The sequence below is a fragment of the Rhinoderma darwinii genome, unplaced genomic scaffold (assembly GCF_050947455.1).
Source record: "Rhinoderma darwinii isolate aRhiDar2 unplaced genomic scaffold, aRhiDar2.hap1 Scaffold_649, whole genome shotgun sequence".
Taxonomy (NCBI): Eukaryota; Metazoa; Chordata; class Amphibia; order Anura; family Rhinodermatidae; genus Rhinoderma; species Rhinoderma darwinii.
The window spans coordinates 126,382-144,254 of NW_027464205.1; the positions used below are offsets into that span (position 1 = coordinate 126,382).

The following is a 17,873-nucleotide window of genomic DNA, read 5'->3' on the forward strand; positions in this document are numbered from 1 at the left end:
CCCATTATTTCAACACCTGTTGGACAATGCATTTGTACAGTCATGTGTGATAATGAGCTAATTTATTAAATGCAATTAATTAATACATTGCCACCTCTTGTTTTGTGTCGTCTGTGTTTCTGTGTTTCCGGCATTTCACATTGGAACAGCTCATTCACCTTCCTTGTCTTCTCTCCGCCCTCCCTCCTAGGTAGGTTAAAGAGCTGCACCTGAGCCAGCCACTGATTGATGCAGCACCATAGTCAAATAGTGGAGTGGAGTAGGGGAACAGCAAACAGCCATTAAAGCAGCCAGCCCGCCCGCCCGTCACAATGGACCTACCTGTGTACACTAGATGGATGTGATGGAATGTACTGTGGTCCCTACATTTCAAGAAGAAGTAAGAATTGCAGTTGCAACAAACCCTTGCTTGCCTACAAAGAGAGCAGCAATTTGGATTTGTTACTATGTTACCTGGAAGAATAACAAACTGTGCAAGGATGGAGGTTGTAGGAGCAAGGAGAACAAGTTGTCTGTAAAGTTGGTGGATGCCTATTTTCCATTTTGCAGTCCCTTGTCTCCCTCTTGTGGCCTCCTGGAGGCAACTAGCTGTGCAAAAAAAAGACAGCCTGGGGGCCGGCTGTTGCAGTGTTGCCCTCTCAGGCAACACTGAGTGACTGACTGAGCCGCACCGTCTTATATAAAGTTCAGACGGAACTTTGCACGTGTCATAGTGGAGACCTCAGGAGCCAGAGCCAGCTTTCTGACATCATAATGGGGCCTCAGAGATAAAAGCCTGGGCCCAGGCAGTGTTGGTCAGTGCTGCTCAGCAGGCAGCACTGGACTGGATTAAAGCTGATACAAGGTGTGAAAGGAGAAGGGGTGGCAGTGGGCATGCACTTACTGCTGCTGCTGCTGCTGCTGCTGCTGCTGCTGCCAGTGTTTGCACGGCAGGAGGGCATTTGGGCGTTGCCAGGAAGGCGTTTTTATGTCGATTCCTCCTCTTTCAGCACTGCATTGTGGTGCAAGCAAAAGAAGCAAATCCTGTCTTGCTTCCTCTCCGGCCTTTATTCACCTCCCGCTTAGTAGCTGTGAGTGTGTGTGAGCCTGCAGGGCCCCATGGAATTGCCTAGGAGTAGGCTGAATCGCTGCAAGGGGTGAACAGCAGTATTGGGCAGGCTCGGTCAACGCGCGGCCCGTTCGGGTTATCGCTTCTCGCTCTTTTGGCTAAGATCAAGTGTAGTATCTGTTCTTATCAGTTTAATATCTGATACGTCCCCTATCTGGGGACCATATATTAAATGGATTTTTAGAACAGGGAGATGGAAATAGAGCTTGCTCTGTCCACTCCACGCATTGACCTGGTATTGCAGTATTTCCAGGACCGGTGCACCCTTTCCTTATGTGTTTACTAAAATCAGATTCCAAAAGTGCTTTTTGTGTTTGCCATTGTTTTTGTCTTTCGGATGGGATCTCCCCTTTTAATCCCATTATTTCAACACCTGTTGGACAATGCATTTGTACAGTCATGTGTGATAATGAGCTAATTTATTAAATGCAATTAATTAATACATTGCCACCTCTTGTTTTGTGTCGTCTGTGTTTCTGTGTTTCCGGCATTTCACATTGGAACAGCTCATTCACCTTCCTTGTCTTCTCTCCGCCCTCCCTCCTAGGTAGGTTAAAGAGCTGCACCTGAGCCAGCCACTGATTGATGCAGCACCATAGTCAAATAGTGGAGTGGAGTAGGGGAACAGCAAACAGCCATTAAAGCAGCCAGCCCACCCGCCCGCCCGTCACAATGGACCTACCTGTGTACACTAGATGGATGTGATGGAATGTACTGTGGTCCCTACATTTCAAGAAGAAGTAAGAATTGCAGTTGCAACAAACCCTTGCTTGCCTACAAAGAGAGCAGCAATTTGGATTTGTTACTATGTTACCTGGAAGAATAACAAACTGTGCAAGGATGGAGGTTGTAGGAGCAAGGAGAACAAGTTGTCTGTAAAGTTGGTGGATGCCTATTTTCCATTTTGCAGTCCCTTGTCTCCCTCTTGTGGCCTCCTGGAGGCAACTAGCTGTGCAAAAAAAAGACAGCCTGGGGGCCGACTGTTGCAGTGTTGCCCTCTCAGGCAACACTGAGTGACTGACTGAACCGCACCGTCTTATATAAAGTTCAGACGGAACTTTGCACGTGTCATAGTGGAGACCTCAGGAGCCAGAGCCAGCTTTCTGACATCATAATGGGGCCTCAGAGATAAAAGCCTGGGCCCAGGCAGTGTTGGTCAGTGCTGCTCAGCAGGCAGCACTGGACTGGATTAAAGCTGATACAAGGTGTGAAAGGAGAAGGGGTGGCAGTGGGCATGCACTTACTGCTGCTGCTGCTGCTGCCAGTGTTTGCACGGCAGGAGGGCATTTGGGCGTTGCCAGGAAGGCGTTTTTATGTCGATTCCTCCTCTTTCAGCACTGCATTGTGGTGCAAGCAAAAGAAGCAAATCCTGTCTTGCTTCCTCTCCGGCCTTTATTCACCTCCCGCTTAGTAGCTGTGAGTGTGTGTGAGCCTGCAGGGCCCCATGGAATTGCCTAGGAGTAGGCTGAATCGCTGCAAGGGGTGAACAGCAGTATTGGGCAGGCTCGGTCAACGCGCGGCCCGTTCGGGTTATCGCTTCTCGGCCTTTTGGCTAAGATCAAGTGTAGTATCTGTTCTTATCAGTTTAATATCTGATACGTCCCCTATCTGGGGACCATATATTAAATGGATTTTTAGAACAGGGAGATGGAAATAGAGCTTGCTCTGTCCACTCCACGCATTAACCTGGTATTGCAGTATTTCCAGGACCGGTGCACCCTTTCCTTATGTGTTTACTAAAATCAGATTCCAAAAGTGCTTTTTGTGTTTGCCATTGTTTTTGTCTTTCGGATGGGATCTCCCCTTTTAATCCCATTATTTCAACACCTGTTGGACAATGCATTTGTATAGTCATGTGTGATAATGAGCTAATTTATTAAATGCAATTAATTAATACATTGCCACCTCTTGTTTTGTGTCGTCTGTGTTTCTGTGTTTCCGGCATTTCACATTGGAACAGCTCATTCACCTTCCTTGTCTTCTCTCCGCCCTCCCTCCTAGGTAGGTTAAAGAGCTGCACCTGAGCCAGCCACTGATTGATGCAGCACCATAGTCAAATAGTGGAGTGGAGTAGGGGAACAGCAAACAGCCATTAAAGCAGCCAGCCCGCCCGCCCGCCCGCCCGTCACAATGGACCTACCTGTGTACACTAGATGGATGTGATGGAATGTACTGTGGCCCCTACATTTCAAGAAGAAGTAAGAATTGCAGTTGCAACAAACCCTTGCTTGCCTACAAAGAGAGCAGCAATTTGGATTTGTTACTATGTTACCTGGAAGAATAACAAACTGTGCAAGGATGGAGGTTGTAGGAGCAAGGAGAACAAGTTGTCTGTAAAGTTGGTGGATGCCTATTTTCCATTTTGCAGTCCCTTGTCTCCCTCTTGTGGCCTCCTGGAGGCAACTAGCTGTGCAAAAAAAAGACAGCCTGGGGGCCGACTGTTGCAGTGTTGCCCTCTCAGGCAACACTGAGTGACTGACTGAACCGCACCGTCTTATATAAAGTTCAGACGGAACTTTGCACGTGTCATAGTGGAGACCTCAGGAGCCAGAGCCAGCTTTCTGACATCATAATGGGGCCTCAGAGATAAAAGCCTGGGCCCAGGCAGTGTTGGTCAGTGCTGCTCAGCAGGCAGCACTGGACTGGATTAAAGCTGATACAAGGTGTGAAAGGAGAAGGGGTGGCAGTGGGCATGCACTTACTGCTGCTGCTGCTGCTGCTGCTGCTGCCAGTGTTTGCACGGCAGGAGGGCATTTGGGCGTTGCCAGGAAGGCGTTTTTATGTCGATTCCTCCTCTTTCAGCACTGCATTGTGGTGCAAGCAAAAGAAGCAAATCCTGTCTTGCTTCCTCTCCGGCCTTTATTCACCTCCCGCTTAGTAGCTGTGAGTGTGTGTGAGCCTGCAGGGCCCCATGGAATTGCCTAGGAGTAGGCTGAATCGCTGCAAGGGGTGAACAGCAGTATTGGGCAGGCTCGGTCAACGCGCGGCCCGTTCGGGTTATCGCTTCTCGGTCTTTTGGCTAAGATCAAGTGTAGTATCTGTTCTTATCAGTTTAATATCTGATACGTCCCCTATCTGGGGACCATATATTAAATGGATTTTTAGAACAGGGAGATGGAAATAGAGCTTGCTCTGTCCACTCCACGCATTGACCTGGTATTGCAGTATTTCCAGGACCGGTGCACCCTTTCCTTATGTGTTTACTAAAATCAGATTCCAAAAGTGCTTTTTGTGTTTGCCATTGTTTTTGTCTTTCGGATGGGATCTCCCCTTTTAATCCCATTATTTCAACACCTGTTGGACAATGCATTTGTACAGTCATGTGTGATAATGAGCTAATTTATTAAATGCAATTAATTAATACATTGCCACCTCTTGTTTTGTGTCGTCTGTGTTTCTGTGTTTCCGGCATTTCACATTGGAACAGCTCATTCACCTTCCTTGTCTTCTCTCCGCCCTCCCTCCTAGGTAGGTTAAAGAGCTGCACCTGAGCCAGCCACTGATTGATGCAGCACCATAGTCAAATAGTGGAGTGGAGTAGGGGAACAGCAAACAGTCATTAAAGCAGCCAGCCCACCCGCCCGCCCGTCACAATGTACCTACCTGTGTACACTAGATGGATGTGATGGAATGTACTGTGGTCCCTACATTTCAAGAAGAAGTAAGAATTGCAGTTGCAACAAACCCTTGCTTGCCTACAAAGAGAGCAGCAATTTGGATTTGTTACTATGTTACCTGGAAGAATAACAAACTGTGCAAGGATGGAGGTTGTAGGAGCAAGGAGAACAAGTTGTCTGTAAAGTTGGTGGATGCCTATTTTCCATTTTGCAGTCCCTTGTCTCCCTCTTGTGGCCTCCTGGAGGCAACTAGCTGTGCAAAAAAAAGACAGCCTGGGGGCCGGCTGTTGCAGTGTTGCCCTCTCAGGCAACACTGAGTGACTGACTGAACCGCACCGTATTATATAAAGTTCAGACGGAACTTTGCACGTGTCATAGTGGAGACCTCAGGAGCCAGAGCCAGCTTTCTGACATCATAATGGGGCCTCAGAGATAAAAGCCTGGGCCCAGGCAGTGTTGGTCAGTGCTGCTCAGCAGGCAGCACTGGACTGGATTAAAGCTGATACAAGGTGTGAAAGGAGAAGGGGTGGCAGTGGGCATGCACTTACTGCTGCTGCTGCTGCTGCCAGTGTTTGCACGGCAGGAGGGCATTTGGGCGTTGCCAGGAAGGCGTTTTTATGTCGATTCCTCCTCTTTCAGCACTGCATTGTGGTGCAAGCAAAAGAAGCAAATCCTGTCTTGCTTCCTCTCCGGCCTTTATTCACCTCCCGCTTAGTAGCTGTGAGTGTGTGTGAGCCTGCAGGGCCCCATGGAATTGCCTAGGAGTAGGCTGAATCGCTGCAAGGGGTGAACAGCAGTATTGGGCAGGCTCGGTCAACGCGCGGCCCGTTCGGGTTATCGCTTCTCGGCCTTTTGGCTAAGATCAAGTGTAGTATCTGTTCTTATCAGTTTAATATCTGATACGTCCCCTATCTGGGGACCATATATTAAATGGATTTTTAGAACAGGGAGATGGAAATAGAGCTTGCTCTGTCCACTCCACGCATTGACCTGGTATTGCAGTATTTCCAGGACCGGTGCACCCTTTCCTTATGTGTTTACTAAAATCAGATTCCAAAAGTGCTTTTTGTGTTTGCCATTGTTTTTGTCTTTCGGATGGGATCTCCCCTTTTAATCCCATTATTTCAACACCTGTTGGACAATGCATTTGTATAGTCATGTGTGATAATGAGCTAATTTATTAAATGCAATTAATTAATACATTGCCACCTCTTGTTTTGTGTCGTCTGTGTTTCTGTGTTTCCGGCATTTCACATTGGAACAGCTCATTCACCTTCCTTGTCTTCTCTCCGCCCTCCCTCCTAGGTAGGTTAAAGAGCTGCACCTGAGCCAGCCACTGATTGATGCAGCACCATAGTCAAATAGTGGAGTGGAGTAGGGGAACAGCAAACAGCCATTAAAGCAGCCAGCCCGCCCGCCCGCCCGTCACAATGGACCTACCTGTGTACACTAGATGGATGTGATGGAATGTACTGTGGTCCCTACATTTCAAGAAGAAGTAAGAATTGCAGTTGCAACAAACCCTTGCTTGCCTACAAAGAGAGCAGCAATTTGGATTTGTTACTATGTTACCTGGAAGAATAACAAACTGTGCAAGGATGGAGGTTGTAGGAGCAAGGAGAACAAGTTGTCTGTAAAGTTGGTGGATGCCTATTTTCCATTTTGCAGTCCCTTGTCTCCCTCTTGTGGCCTCCTGGAGGCAACTAGCTGTGCAAAAAAAAGACAGCCTGGGGGCCGGCTGTTGCAGTGTTGCCCTCTCAGGCAACACTGAGTGACTGACTGAGCCGCATCGTCTTATATAAAGTTCAGACGGAACTTTGCACGTGTCATAGTGGAGACCTCAGGAGCCAGAGCCAGCTTTCTGACATCATAATGGGGCCTCAGAGATAAAAGCCTGGGCCCAGGCAGTGTTGGTCAGTGCTGCTCAGCAGGCAGCACTGGACTGGATTAAAGCTGATACAAGGTGTGAAAGGAGAAGGGGTGGCAGTGGGCATGCACTTACTGCTGCTGCTGCTGCTGCTGCTGCCAGTGTTTGCACGGCAGGAGGGCATTTGGGCGTTGCCAGGAAGGCGTTTTTATGTCGATTCCTCCTCTTTCAGCACTGCATTGTGGTGCAAGCAAAAGAAGCAAATCCTGTCTTGCTTCCTCTCCGGCCTTTATTCACCTCCCGCTTAGTAGCTGTGAGTGTGTGTGAGCCTGCAGGGCCCCATGGAATTGCCTAGGAGTAGGCTGAATCGCTGCAAGGGGTGAACAGCAGTATTGGGCAGGCTCGGTCAACGCGCGGCCCGTTCGGGTTATCGCTTCTCGGCCTTTTGGCTAAGATCAAGTGTAGTATCTGTTCTTATCAGTTTAATATCTGATACGTCCCCTATCTGGGGACCATATATTAAATGGATTTTTAGAACAGGGAGATGGAAATAGAGCTTGCTCTGTCCACTCCACGCATTGACCTGGTATTGCAGTATTTCCAGGACCGGTGCACCCTTTCCTTATGTGTTTACTAAAATCAGATTCCAAAAGTGCTTTTTGTGTTTGCCATTGTTTTTGTCTTTCGGATGGGATCTCCCCTTTTAATCCCATTATTTCAACACCTGTTGGACAATGCATTTGTACAGTCATGTGTGATAATGAGCTAATTTATTAAATGCAATTAATTAATACATTGCCACCTCTTGTTTTGTGTCGTCTGTGTTTCTGTGTTTCCGGCATTTCACATTGGAACAGCTCATTCACCTTCCTTGTCTTCTCTCCGCCCTCCCTCCTAGGTAGGTTAAAGAGCTGCACCTGAGCCAGCCACTGATTGATGCAGCACCATAGTCAAATAGTGGAGTGGAGTAGGGGAACAGCAAACAGCCATTAAAGCAGCCAGCCCGCCCGCCCGCCCGCCCGTCACAATGGACCTACCTGTGTACACTAGATGGATGTGATGGAATGTACTGTGGTCCCTACATTTCAAGAAGAAGTAAGAATTGCAGTTGCAACAAACCCTTGCTTGCCTACAAAGAGAGCAGCAATTTGGATTTGTTACTATGTTACCTGGAAGAATAACAAACTGTGCAAGGATGGAGGTTGTAGGAGCAAGGAGAACAAGTTGTCTGTAAAGTTGGTGGATGCCTATTTTCCATTTTGCAGTCCCTTGTCTCCCTCTTGTGGCCTCCTGGAGGCAACTAGCTGTGCAAAAAAAAGACAGCCTGGGGGCCGGCTGTTGCAGTGTTGCCCTCTCAGGCAACACTGAGAGACTGACTGAGCCGCACCGTCTTATATAAAGTTCAGACGGAACTTTGCACGTGTCATAGTGGAGACCTCAGGAGCCAGAGCCAGCTTTCTGACATCATAATGGGGCCTCAGAGATAAAAGCCTGGGCCCAGGCAGTGTTGGTCAGTGCTGCTCAGCAGGCAGCACTGGACTGGATTAAAGCTGATACAAGGTGTGAAAGGAGAAGGGGTGGCAGTGGGCATGCACTTACTGCTGCTGCTGCTGCTGCCAGTGTTTGCACGGCAGGAGGGCATTTGGGCGTTGCCAGGAAGGCGTTTTTATGTCGATTCCTCCTCTTTCAGCACTGCATTGTGGTGCAAGCAAAAGAAGCAAATCCTGTCTTGCTTCCTCTCCGGCCTTTATTCACCTCCCGCTTAGTAGCTGTGAGTGTGTGTGAGCCTGCAGGGCCCCATGGAATTGCCTAGGAGTAGGCTGAATCGCTGCAAGGGGTGAACAGCAGTATTGGGCAGGCTCGGTCAACGCGCGGCCCGTTCGGGTTATCGCTTCTCGGCCTTTTGGCTAAGATCAAGTGTAGTATCTGTTCTTATCAGTTTAATATCTGATACGTCCCCTATCTGGGGACCATATATTAAATGGATTTTTAGAACAGGGAGATGGAAATAGAGCTTGCTCTGTCCACTCCACGCATTGGCCTGGTATTGCAGTATTTCCAGGACCGGTGCACCCTTTCCTTATGTGTTTACTAAAATCAGATTCCAAAAGTGCTTTTTGTGTTTGCCATTGTTTTTGTCTTTCGGATGGGATCTCCCCTTTTAATCCCATTATTTCAACACCTGTTGGACAATGCATTTGTACAGTCATGTGTGATAATGAGCTAATTTATTAAATGCAATTAATTAATACATTGCCACCTCTTGTTTTGTGTCGTCTGTGTTTCTGTGTTTCCGGCATTTCACATTGGAACAGCTCATTCACCTTCCTTGTCTTCTCTCCGCCCTCCCTCCTAGGTAGGTTAAAGAGCTGCACCTGAGCCAGCCACTGATTGATGCAGCACCATAGTCAAATAGTGGAGTGGAGTAGGGGAACAGCAAACAGCCATTAAAGCAGCCAGCCCGCCCGCCCGTCACAATGGACCTACCTGTGTACACTAGATGGATGTGATGGAATGTACTGTGGTCCCTACATTTCAAGAAGAAGTAAGAATTGCAGTTGCAACAAACCCTTGCTTGCCTACAAAGAGAGCAGCAATTTGGATTTGTTACTATGTTACCTGGAAGAATAACAAACTGTGCAAGGATGGAGGTTGTAGGAGCAAGGAGAACAAGTTGTCTGTAAAGTTGGTGGATGCCTATTTTCCATTTTGCAGTCCCTTGTCTCCCTCTTGTGGCCTCCTGGAGGCAACTAGCTGTGCAAAAAAAAGACAGCCTGGGGGCCGGCTGTTGCAGTGTTGCCCTCTCAGGCAACACTGAGTGACTGACTGAGCCGCACCGTCTTATATAAAGTTCAGACGGAACTTTGCACGTGTCATAGTGGAGACCTCAGGAGCCAGAGCCAGCTTTCTGACATCATAATGGGGCCTCAGAGATAAAAGCCTGGGCCCAGGCTGTGTTGGTCAGTGCTGCTCAGCAGGCAGCACTGGACTGGATTAAAGCTGATACAAGGTGTGAAAGGAGAAGGGGTGGCAGTGGGCATGCACTTACTGCTGCTGCTGCTGCTGCCAGTGTTTGCACGGCAGGAGGGCATTTGGGCGTTGCCAGGAAGGCATTTTTATGTCGATTCCTCCTCTTTCAGCACTGCATTGTGGTGCAAGCAAAAGAAGCAAAACGCGCGGCACGTTCGGGTTATCGCTTCTCGGCCTTTTGGCTAAGATCAAGTGTAGTATCTGTTCTTATCAGTTTAATATCTGATACGTCCCCTATCTGGGGACCATATATTAAATGGATTTTTAGAACAGGGAGATGGAAATAGAGCTTGCTCTGTCCACTCCACGCATTGACCTGGTATTGCAGTATTTCCAGGACCGGTGCACCCTTTCCTTATGTGTTTACTAAAATCAGATTCCAAAAGTGCTTTTTGTGTTTGCCATTGTTTTTGTCTTTCGGATGGGATCTCCCCTTTTAATCCCATTATTTCAACACCTGTTGGACAATGCATTTGTACAGTCATGTGTGATAATGAGCTAATTTATTAAATGCAATTAATTAATACATTGCCACCTCTTGTTTTGTGTCGTCTGTGTTTCTGTGTTTCCGGCATTTCACATTGGAACAGCTCATTCACCTTCCTTGTCTTCTCTCCGCCCTCCCTCCTAGGTAGGTTAAAGAGCTGCACCTGAGCCAGCCACTGATTGATGCAGCACCATAGTCAAATAGTGGAGTGGAGTAGGGGAACAGCAAACAGCCATTAAAGCAGCCAGCCAGCCAGCCCGCCCGCCCGCCCGCCCGTCACAATGGACCTACCTGTGTACACTAGATGGATGTGATGGAATGTACTGTGGTCCCTACATTTCAAGAAGTAAGAATTGCAGTTGCAACAAACCCTTGCTTGCCTACAAAGAGAGCAGCAATTTGGATTTGTTACTATGTTACCTGGAAGAATAACAAACTGTGCAAGGATGGAGGTTGTAGGAGCAAGGAGAACAAGTTGTCTGTAAAGTTGGTGGATGCCTATTTTCCATTTTGCAGTCCCTTGTCTCCCTCTTGTGGCCTCCTGGAGGCAACTAGCTGTGCAAAAAAAAGACAGCCTGGGGGCCGGCTGTTGCAGTGTTGCCCTCTCAGGCAACACTGAGTGACTGACTGAGCCGCACCGTCTTATATAAAGTTCAGACGGAACTTTGCACGTGTCATAGTGGAGACCTCAGGAGCCAGAGCCAGCTTTCTGACATCATAATGGGGCCTCAGAGACAAAAGCCTGGGCCCAGGCAGTGTTGGTCAGTGCTGCTCGGCAGGCAGCACTGGACTGGATTAAAGCTGATACAAGGTGTGAAAGGAGAAGGGGTGGCAGTGGGCATGCACTTACTGCTGCTGCTGCTGCTGCCAGTGTTTGCACGGCAGGAGGGCATTTGGGCGTTGCCAGGAAGGCGTTTTTATGTCGATTCCTCCTCTTTCAGCACTGCATTGTGGTGCAAGCAAAAGAAGCAAAACGCGCGGCACGTTCGGGTTATCGCTTCTCGGCCTTTTGGCTAAGATCAAGTGTAGTATCTGTTCTTATCAGTTTAATATCTGATACGTCCCCTATCTGGGGACCATATATTAAATGGATTTTTAGAACAGGGAGATGGAAATAGAGCTTGCTCTGTCCACTCCACGCATTGACCTGGTATTGCAGTATTTCCAGGACCGGTGCACCCTTTCCTTATGTGTTTACTAAAATCAGATTCCAAAAGTGCTTTTTGTGTTTGCCATTGTTTTTGTCTTTCGGATGGGATCTCCCCTTTTAATCCCATTATTTCAACACCTGTTGGACAATGCATTTGTACAGTCATGTGTGATAATGAGCTAATTTATTAAATGCAATTAATTAATACATTGCCACCTCTTGTTTTGTGTCGTCTGTGTTTCTGTGTTTCCGGCATTTCACATTGGAACAGCTCATTCACCTTCCTTGTCTTCTCTCCGCCCTCCCTCCTAGGTAGGTTAAAGAGCTGCACCTGAGCCAGCCACTGATTGATGCAGCACCATAGTCAAATAGTGGAGTGGAGTAGGGGAACAGCAAACAGCCATTAAAGCAGCCAGCCCGCCCGCCCGCCCGTCACAATGGACCTACCTGTGTACACTAGATGGATGTGATGGAATGTACTGTGGTCCCTACATTTCAAGAAGAAGTAAGAATTGCAGTTGCAACAAACCCTTGCTTGCCTACAAAGAGAGCAGCAATTTGGATTTGTTACTATGTTACCTGGAAGAATAACAAACTGTGCAAGGATGGAGGTTGTAGGAGCAAGGAGAACAAGTTGTCTGTAAAGTTGGTGGATGCCTATTTTCCATTTTGCAGTTCCTTGTCTCCCTCTTGTGGCCTCCTGGAGGCAACTAGCTGTGCAAAAAAAAGACAGCCTGGGGGCCGGCTGTTGCAGTGTTGCCCTCTCAGGCAACACTGAGTGACTGACTGAGCCGCACCGTCTTATATAAAGTTCAGACGGAACTTTGCACGTGTCATAGTGGAGACCTCAGGAGCCAGAGCCAGCTTTCTGACATCATAATGGGGCCTCAGAGATAAAAGCCTGGGCCCAGGCAGTGTTGGTCAGTGCTGCTCAGCAGGCAGCACTGGACTGGATTAAAGCTGATACAAGGTGTGAAAGGAGAAGGGGTGGCAGTGGGCATGCACTTACTGCTGCTGCTGCTGCTGCTGCTGCCAGTGTTTGCACGGCAGTAGGGCATTTGGGCGTTGCCAGGAAGGCGTTTTTATGTCGATTCCTCCTCTTTCAGCACTGCATTGTGGTGCAAGCAAAAGAAGCAAAACGCGCGGCACGTTCGGGTTATCGCTTCTCGGCCTTTTGGCTAAGATCAAGTGTAGTATCTGTTCTTATCAGTTTAATATCTGATACGTCCTCTATCTGGGGACCATATATTAAATGGATTTTTAGAACAGGGAGATGGAAATAGAGCTTGCTCTGTCCACTCCACGCATTGACCTGGTATTGCAGTATTTCCAGGACCGGTGCACCCTTTCCTTATGTGTTTACTAAAATCAGATTCCAAAAGTGCTTTTTGTGTTTGCCATTGTTTTTGTCTTTCGGATGGGATCTCCCCTTTTAATCCCATTATTTCAACACCTGTTGGACAATGCATTTGTACAGTCATGTGTGATAATGAGCTAATTTATTAAATGCAATTAATTAATACATTGCCACCTCTTGTTTTGTGTCGTCTGTGTTTCTGTGTTTCCGGCATTTCACATTGGAACAGCTCATTCACCTTCCTTGTCTTCTCTCCGCCCTCCCTCCTAGGTAGGTTAAAGAGCTGCACCTGAGCCAGCCACTGATTGATGCAGCACCATAGTCAAATAGTGGAGTGGAGTAGGGGAACAGCAAACAGCCATTAAAGCAGCCAGCCAGCCCGCCCGCCCGCCCGCCCTCCCGTCACAATGGACCTACCTGTGTACACTAGATGGATGTGATGGAATGTACTGTGGTCCCTACATTTCAAGAAGAAGTAAGAATTGCAGTTGCAACAAACCCTTGCTTGCCTACAAAGAGAGCAGCAATTTGGATTTGTTACTATGTTACCTGGAAGAATAACAAACTGTGCAAGGATGGAGGTTGTAGGAGCAAGGAGAACAAGTTGTCTGTAAAGTTGGTGGATGCCTATTTTCCATTTTGCAGTCCCTTGTCTCCCTCTTGTGGCCTCCTGGAGGCAACTAGCTGTGCAAAAAAAAGACAGCCTGGGGGCCGGCTGTTGCAGTGTTGCCCTCTCAGGCAACACTGAGTGACTGACTGAGCCGCACCGTCTTATATAAAGTTCAGACGGAACTTTGCACGTGTCATAGTGGAGACCTCAGGAGCCAGAGCCAGCTTTCTGACATCATAATGGGGCCTCAGAGATAAAAGCCTGGGCCCAGGCAGTGTTGGTCAGTGCTGCTCAGCAGGCAGCACTGGACTGGATTAAAGCTGATACAAGGTGTGAAAGGAGAAGGGGTGGCAGTGGGCATGCACTTACTGCTGCTGCTGCTGCTGCCAGTGTTTGCACGGCAGGAGGGCATTTGGGCGTTGCCAGGAAGGCGTTTTTATGTAGATTCCTCCTCTTTCAGCACTGCATTGTGGTGCAAGCAAAAGAAGCAAAACGCGCGGCACGTTCGGGTTATCGCTTCTCGGCCTTTTGGTTAAGATCAAGTATAGTATCTGTTCTTATCAGTTTAATATCTGATACGTCCCCTATCTGGGGACCATATATTAAATGGATTTTTAGAACAGGGAGATGGAAATAGAGCTTGCTCTGTCCACTCCACGCATTGACCTGGTATTGCAGTATTTCCAGGACCGGTGCACCCTTTCCTTATGTGTTTACTAAAATCAGATTCCAAAAGTGCTTTTTGTGTTTGCCATTGTTTTTGTCTTTCGGATGGGATCTCCCCTTTTAATCCCATTATTTCAACACCTGTTGGACAATGCATTTGTACAGTCATGTGTGATAATGAGCTAATTTATTAAATGCAATTAATTAATACATTGCCACCTCTTGTTTTGTGTCGTCTGTGTTTCTGTGTTTCCGGCATTTCACATTGGAACAGCTCATTCACCTTCCTTGTCTTCTCTCCGCCCTCCCTCCTAGGTAGGTTAAAGAGCTGCACCTGAGCCAGCCACTGATTGATGCAGCACCATAGTCAAATAGTGGAGTGGAGTAGGGGAACAGCAAACAGCTATTAAAGCAGCCAGCCCGCCCGCCCGTCACAATGGACCTACCTGTGTACACTAGATGGATGTGATGGAATGTACTGTGGTCCCTACATTTCAAGAAGAAGTAAGAATTGCAGTTGCAACAAACCCTTGCTTGCCTACAAAGAGAGCAGCAATTTGGATTTGTTACTATGTTACCTGGAAGAATAACAAACTGTGCAAGGATGGAGGTTGTAGGAGCAAGGAGAACAAGTTGTCTGTAAAGTTGGTGGATGCTTATTTTCCATTTTGCAGTCCCTTGTCTCCCTCTTGTGGCCTACTGGAGGCAACTAGCTGTGCAAAAAAAAGACAGCCTGGGGGCCGGCTGTTGCAGTGTTGCCCTCTCAGGCAACACTGAGTGACTGACTGAGCCGCACCGTCTTATATAAAGTTCAGACGGAACTTTGCACGTGTCATAGTGGAGACCTCAGGAGCCAGAGCCAGCTTTCTGACATCATAATGGGGCCTCAGAGATAAAAGCCTGGGCCCAGGCAGTGTTGGTCAGTGCTGCTCAGCAGGCAGCACTGGACTGGATTAAAGCTGATACAAGGTGTGAAAGGAGAAGGGGTGGCAGTGGGCATGCACTTACTGCTGCTGCTGCTGCTGCCAGTGTTTGCACGGCAGGAGGGCATTTGGGCGTTGCCAGGAAGGCGTTTTTATGTCGATTCCTCCTCTTTCAGCACTGCATTGTGGTGCAAGCAAAAGAAGCAAAACGCGCGGCACGTTCGGGTTATCGCTTCTCGGCCTTTTGGCTAAGATCAAGTGTAGTATCTGTTCTTATCAGTTTAATATCTGATACGTCCCCTATCTGGGGACCATATATTAAATGGATTTTTAGAACAGGGAGATGGAAATAGAGCTTGCTCTGTCCACTCCACGCATTGACCTGGTATTGCAGTATTTCCAGGACCGGTGCACCCTTTCCTTATGTGTTTACTAAAATCAGATTCCAAAAGTGCTTTTTGTGTTTGCCATTGTTTTTGTCTTTCGGATGGGATCTCCCCTTTTAATCCCATTATTTCAACACCTGTTGGACAATGCATTTGTACAGTCATGTGTGATAATGAGCTAATTTATTAAATGCAATTAATTAATACATTGCCACCTCTTGTTTTGTGTCGTCTGTGTTTCTGTGTTTCCGGCATTTCACATTGGAACAGCTCATTCACCTTCCTTGTCTTCTCTCCGCCCTCCCTCCTAGGTAGGTTAAAGAGCTGCACCTGAGCCAGCCACTGATTGATGCAGCACCATAGTCAAATAGTGGAGTGGAGTAGGGGAACAGCAAACAGCCATTAAAGCAGCCAGCCAGCCCGCCCGCCCGCCCGCCCTCCCGTCACAATGGACCTACCTGTGTACACTAGATGGATGTGATGGAATGTACTGTGGTCCCTACATTTCAAGAAGAAGTAAGAATTGCAGTTGCAACAAACCCTTGCTTGCCTACAAAGAGAGCAGCAATTTGGATTTGTTACTATGTTACCTGGAAGAATAACAAACTGTGCAAGGATGGAGGTTGTAGGAGCAAGGAGAACAAGTTGTCTGTAAAGTTGGTGGATGCCTATTTTCCATTTTGCAGTCCCTTGTCTCCCTCTTGTGGCCTCCTGGAGGCAACTAGCTGTGCAAAAAAAAGACAGCCTGGGGGCCGGCTGTTGCAGTGTTGCCCTCTCAGGCAACACTGAGTGACTGACTGAGCCGCACCGTCTTATATAAAGTTCAGACGGAACTTTGCACGTGTCATAGTGGAGACCTCAGGAGCCAGAGCCAGCTTTCTGACATCATAATGGGGCCTCAGAGATAAAAGCCTGGGCCCAGGCAGTGTTGGTCAGTGCTGCTCAGCAGGCAGCACTGGACTGGATTAAAGCTGATACAAGGTGTGAAAGGAGAAGGGGTGGCAGTGGGCATGCACTTACTGCTGCTGCTGCTGCTGCCAGTGTTTGCACGGCAGGAGGGCATTTGGGCGTTGCCAGGAAGGCGTTTTTATGTAGATTCCTCCTCTTTCAGCACTGCATTGTGGTGCAAGCAAAAGAAGCAAAACGCGCGGCACGTTCGGGTTATCGCTTCTCGGCCTTTTGGTTAAGATCAAGTATAGTATCTGTTCTTATCAGTTTAATATCTGATACGTCCCCTATCTGGGGACCATATATTAAATGGATTTTTAGAACAGGGAGATGGAAATAGAGCTTGCTCTGTCCACTCCACGCATTGACCTGGTATTGCAGTATTTCCAGGACCGGTGCACCCTTTCCTTATGTGTTTACTAAAATCAGATTCCAAAAGTGCTTTTTGTGTTTGCCATTGTTTTTGTCTTTCGGATGGGATCTCCCCTTTTAATCCCATTATTTCAACACCTGTTGGACAATGCATTTGTACAGTCATGTGTGATAATGAGCTAATTTATTAAATGCAATTAATTAATACATTGCCACCTCTTGTTTTGTGTCGTCTGTGTTTCTGTGTTTCCGGCATTTCACATTGGAACAGCTCATTCACCTTCCTTGTCTTCTCTCCGCCCTCCCTCCTAGGTAGGTTAAAGAGCTGCACCTGAGCCAGCCACTGATTGATGCAGCACCATAGTCAAATAGTGGAGTGGAGTAGGGGAACAGCAAACAGCTATTAAAGCAGCCAGCCCGCCCGCCCGTCACAATGGACCTACCTGTGTACACTAGATGGATGTGATGGAATGTACTGTGGTCCCTACATTTCAAGAAGAAGTAAGAATTGCAGTTGCAACAAACCCTTGCTTGCCTACAAAGAGAGCAGCAATTTGGATTTGTTACTATGTTACCTGGAAGAATAACAAACTGTGCAAGGATGGAGGTTGTAGGAGCAAGGAGAACAAGTTGTCTGTAAAGTTGGTGGATGCTTATTTTCCATTTTGCAGTCCCTTGTCTCCCTCTTGTGGCCTACTGGAGGCAACTAGCTGTGCAAAAAAAAGACAGCCTGGGGGCCGGCTGTTGCAGTGTTGCCCTCTCAGGCAACACTGAGTGACTGACTGAGCCGCACCGTCTTATATAAAGTTCAGACGGAACTTTGCACGTGTCATAGTGGAGACCTCAGGAGCCAGAGCCAGCTTTCTGACATCATAATGGGGCCTCAGAGATAAAAGCCTGGGCCCAGGCAGTGTTGGTCAGTGCTGCTCAGCAGGCAGCACTGGACTGGATTAAAGCTGATACAAGGTGTGAAAGGAGAAGGGGTGGCAGTGGGCATGCACTTACTGCTGCTGCTGCTGCTGCCAGTGTTTGCACGGCAGGAGGGCATTTGGGCGTTGCCAGGAAGGCGTTTTTATGTCGATTCCTCCTCTTTCAGCACTGCATTGTGGTGCAAGCAAAAGAAGCAAAACGCGCGGCACGTTCGGGTTATCGCTTCTCGGCCTTTTGGCTAAGATCAAGTGTAGTATCTGTTCTTATCAGTTTAATATCTGATACGTCCCCTATCTGGGGACCATATATTAAATGGATTTTTAGAACAGGGAGATGGAAATAGAGCTTGCTCTGTCCACTCCACGCATTGACCTGGTATTGCAGTATTTCCAGGACCGGTGCACCCTTTCCTTATGTGTTTA

The 17,873-nt window shown here is 47.8% G+C and overlaps 13 non-coding genes across 13 annotated transcripts; all 13 read left to right on the top strand.

Moving 5' to 3' along the window:
• Window positions 1-1,186: 1,186 nt before the first annotated feature.
• LOC142727776 (U2 spliceosomal RNA) lies at window positions 1,187-1,377 on the top strand. Its single transcript, XR_012877245.1, has one exon. It is a non-coding gene; the product is annotated as a U2 spliceosomal RNA (small nuclear RNA).
• Window positions 1,378-2,640: 1,263 nt separating this feature from the next.
• Window positions 2,641-2,831, top strand: LOC142727748 (U2 spliceosomal RNA). Its single transcript, XR_012877220.1, has one exon. It is a non-coding gene; the product is annotated as a U2 spliceosomal RNA (small nuclear RNA).
• A 1,276-nt stretch (window positions 2,832-4,107) lies between these two features.
• LOC142727758 (U2 spliceosomal RNA) lies at window positions 4,108-4,298 on the top strand. Its single transcript, XR_012877229.1, has one exon. It is a non-coding gene; the product is annotated as a U2 spliceosomal RNA (small nuclear RNA).
• Window positions 4,299-5,561: 1,263 nt separating this feature from the next.
• Window positions 5,562-5,752, top strand: LOC142727815 (U2 spliceosomal RNA). Its single transcript, XR_012877279.1, has one exon. It is a non-coding gene; the product is annotated as a U2 spliceosomal RNA (small nuclear RNA).
• Window positions 5,753-7,021: 1,269 nt separating this feature from the next.
• Window positions 7,022-7,212, top strand: LOC142727816 (U2 spliceosomal RNA). Its single transcript, XR_012877280.1, has one exon. It is a non-coding gene; the product is annotated as a U2 spliceosomal RNA (small nuclear RNA).
• Window positions 7,213-8,479: 1,267 nt separating this feature from the next.
• LOC142727721 (U2 spliceosomal RNA) lies at window positions 8,480-8,670 on the top strand. The gene has a single exon (XR_012877195.1). It is a non-coding gene; the product is annotated as a U2 spliceosomal RNA (small nuclear RNA).
• A 1,114-nt stretch (window positions 8,671-9,784) lies between these two features.
• Window positions 9,785-9,975, top strand: LOC142727819 (U2 spliceosomal RNA). The gene has a single exon (XR_012877281.1). It is a non-coding gene; the product is annotated as a U2 spliceosomal RNA (small nuclear RNA).
• A 1,127-nt stretch (window positions 9,976-11,102) lies between these two features.
• LOC142727820 (U2 spliceosomal RNA) lies at window positions 11,103-11,293 on the top strand. Its single transcript, XR_012877282.1, has one exon. It is a non-coding gene; the product is annotated as a U2 spliceosomal RNA (small nuclear RNA).
• A 1,124-nt stretch (window positions 11,294-12,417) lies between these two features.
• LOC142727735 (U2 spliceosomal RNA) lies at window positions 12,418-12,608 on the top strand. The gene has a single exon (XR_012877208.1). It is a non-coding gene; the product is annotated as a U2 spliceosomal RNA (small nuclear RNA).
• A 1,130-nt stretch (window positions 12,609-13,738) lies between these two features.
• Window positions 13,739-13,929, top strand: LOC142727774 (U2 spliceosomal RNA). Its single transcript, XR_012877243.1, has one exon. It is a non-coding gene; the product is annotated as a U2 spliceosomal RNA (small nuclear RNA).
• Window positions 13,930-15,043: 1,114 nt separating this feature from the next.
• On the top strand, window positions 15,044-15,234 carry LOC142727821 (U2 spliceosomal RNA). The gene has a single exon (XR_012877283.1). It is a non-coding gene; the product is annotated as a U2 spliceosomal RNA (small nuclear RNA).
• A 1,130-nt stretch (window positions 15,235-16,364) lies between these two features.
• Window positions 16,365-16,555, top strand: LOC142727775 (U2 spliceosomal RNA). The gene has a single exon (XR_012877244.1). It is a non-coding gene; the product is annotated as a U2 spliceosomal RNA (small nuclear RNA).
• A 1,114-nt stretch (window positions 16,556-17,669) lies between these two features.
• On the top strand, window positions 17,670-17,860 carry LOC142727822 (U2 spliceosomal RNA). Its single transcript, XR_012877284.1, has one exon. It is a non-coding gene; the product is annotated as a U2 spliceosomal RNA (small nuclear RNA).
• Window positions 17,861-17,873: the final 13 nt, after the last annotated feature.